This window comes from Etheostoma spectabile, unplaced genomic scaffold, assembly GCF_008692095.1.
Source record: "Etheostoma spectabile isolate EspeVRDwgs_2016 unplaced genomic scaffold, UIUC_Espe_1.0 scaffold00570033, whole genome shotgun sequence".
NCBI classification, from domain to species: Eukaryota; Metazoa; Chordata; class Actinopteri; order Perciformes; family Percidae; genus Etheostoma; species Etheostoma spectabile.
In genome coordinates this window covers 1-2,494 of record NW_022605483.1, presented here as the reverse complement: position 1 = coordinate 2,494, position 2,494 = coordinate 1, and the positions used below count along the sequence as shown (strand labels likewise).

The window sequence follows — 2,494 nt, the reverse complement described above, 5'->3', positions numbered from 1 at the left end:
ACGTCCTGCTGTGCCTTGTAATGCCGCACAGCGTCCTGCTAATGCCATGAACTACTACAAAGAACTGCTACAAACTACTGATCTTTTCTATTTTGGTTATTTCCACTCTTCTTAACCCCACCGGCCCGTCAGACACCGCCTACCAAGAGCCTGGGTCTGACCGAGGTTTCGCCTAAAAGGAAGTTTTTCCCAGCCACTGTCGCACTGTTGCTGCTCTGGAGGAAACTACTAGAACTGTTGGGTCTGTAAATTCTGGAGTGTGGTCTATCTGTATAGTGTCTTGAGATACTCTTGTTAATTAATTGGTACTATAAATAAATTGAATTGAATTGAATTGAAAGCGACAGTCAGCATTAATGTTATTAAATCACAACATAGCACAACTGAACTGATGGAAACTGAATAAACCCTTTTACACAATCATTTTCTGTATTACATCAAATAGAAAAACAATGTAAACCTTGATTTTAACGTAACTTTAAAGGCCCAGTGTGTAACGGGTTTATTATCATAATCAGTGTTGCCCGATTCACAAACTTGTTCTTCATCATGAATTGTTACCACCACCATCAATTAAAATGTTACATTTCCATTCTCATGAACTGGGGTAGACGCTCCATATTCATGCTCCATCTTGGACTACGGTAGCTGGTGAGGGACATACAGGACGTACTGCTCCGCCTTTCACGTTTTCTCGTCACATGATCAACTCACAGCTGCTGCTAATGCTAACGGGTATCGTCGCTTCCCGGCCCCGGCAAGTTAGAAGAAGGAAACATGGAGGACCACACGTATTCAAAATCCAAATTTAACTAACTAACTGCTCTGCTCCACTGTGACACCTTCACTGGTGATATCTTCAGTGGGACGTTATCCCAAGTGTTAATGAATGGAAACATCTTCTCAGTGAAAGTGTGTGTGAAGGTGTGTATGTGTGTGTTAGTATCAGCATCAGAGAACGACAGCTCTCCTCTGTTCCAGTCCAGAGTCACTCTGATCCTCTGGACCTTCTTCTGCAGTATGAGACCAGTGAGGGGAGCCTGTGGTGACCGTGCTGAGTATTTACCTTGATGGAACATTATTCTCCATACCCCAGACAGTATGACTCCCTTCCTCTGGACAGACTCTGCTAACACACCCAGTTCCCAGTATGTACTGTCTCCAACCTGGACATCCCAGCTGTGAGTCCCTGAGTTAAAGCCCTCAGAGCCCAGGACAGAGCGTTTTCTATCAAACCTCTCTGGATTATCAGGAAGCTGCTGTCTCTCTCCTCGTCTCACACTGGTCAGGTCTTCAGACAGGATGAGTCGTGGATGAGCAGTGTTTGGGTCCAGAATCACAGGAGTGTAGGAGACCATGTCCTTCATCTTGGTCCAATGTTGAGCCCAGTTGCCCAGGTGTTTTGGCCTCGTCTATCGAGCTCCTGAGAGCAGCTGGATCCTCCAGCAGGCGGGCGTGCTGGACTCTTCCCACTGCAGCCTTTGTAGTTGATCAGGAATGAGACGTCCTTCAGCTCTCAGCTGCTCCTCTTGGCCTGACTGAGTCTGAAAGAGCTGCTATCTCTCTGCTCAGAGCCTCCATCTTCTCCTTCATCCTCTGACTCTTCTGCCCTCTCCTCCCTCAGTGCAGCCAGCCTGGCCTCCTCTTCCTCTTCAGAAACTGGTGAAGCTTCTTAAACTGATCCTTAATCTGCTGTCTCTGTGCGTCGGGCCTGGACCTTTATGTGTCTGCTGTCTGATCAAACTTCACTTTAACTTGTTCAAAATCCTTTAACTTCTCCTTTAGGGCTCCAGAGTCTCCTGAAGCTCCTTCCTGTGTTGTCGTGCAGCTTCTCGACGGGTCTGATTCTGTGGTTGGAGTGTGTTTCTGAATGCAGACAGATGAACACACACCGGCTGCTGATGGTCCAGACCAGAGATGTTGAGTTTCTCAGAGTGCAGACTGCAGAGAGCCTCTGAAGCTCTCGGATCTCTCTCCAGTAAGAAGCCTCACACAGGTTTCTTCAACCCCAGGTTACAAGGTGGTTCATCCCTTGAAGATCTTCTGTTACAGACTGGACCTCCTGTGTTGGTCTCTCTGTCCACCAGCTCTGCAGACAGTCTTTACAGAAGCTGGCTACATGACGAAGAACAGGATCCCTAAAGACATCGTGACAGAACCGGACAGCAGAGATCCTCCTCTGATCTGAAGCCATTTGGTCTCAGAGTGAAGCTGAAACACCAGCAGACAGAAAGAACGTCAGTCATGGCTCCCCTCCTCCTCCTCTACTCACTTCCCTGTCTTTAGTCCACTCACCTTCATAGTGTGGAGAATCAGCAGGTTGAAGCAGCAGGGTTGTAGTTCTCCACTTTTTTTCTCTCCTGCAGCTGACTCACTCAGAGGAAGTTGTTAGTTTGATCTGAAGTGAATCTGATCGTCTTTTTCCGTCTGTGTCTCTCCTGTAGTGAGGACCAAAACAAACTGGTTCCAGGTTTTGAAGGCGTGACCATTCCTA

The 2,494-nt window shown here is 47.4% G+C and overlaps 1 pseudogene; it reads right to left on the bottom strand.

Annotated features, from left to right (window-relative positions):
- Positions 1 to 403: 403 nt before the first annotated feature.
- LOC116685563 (E3 ubiquitin-protein ligase TRIM39-like) lies at positions 404 to 2,218 on the bottom strand (annotated as a pseudogene).
- Positions 2,219 to 2,494: the final 276 nt, after the last annotated feature.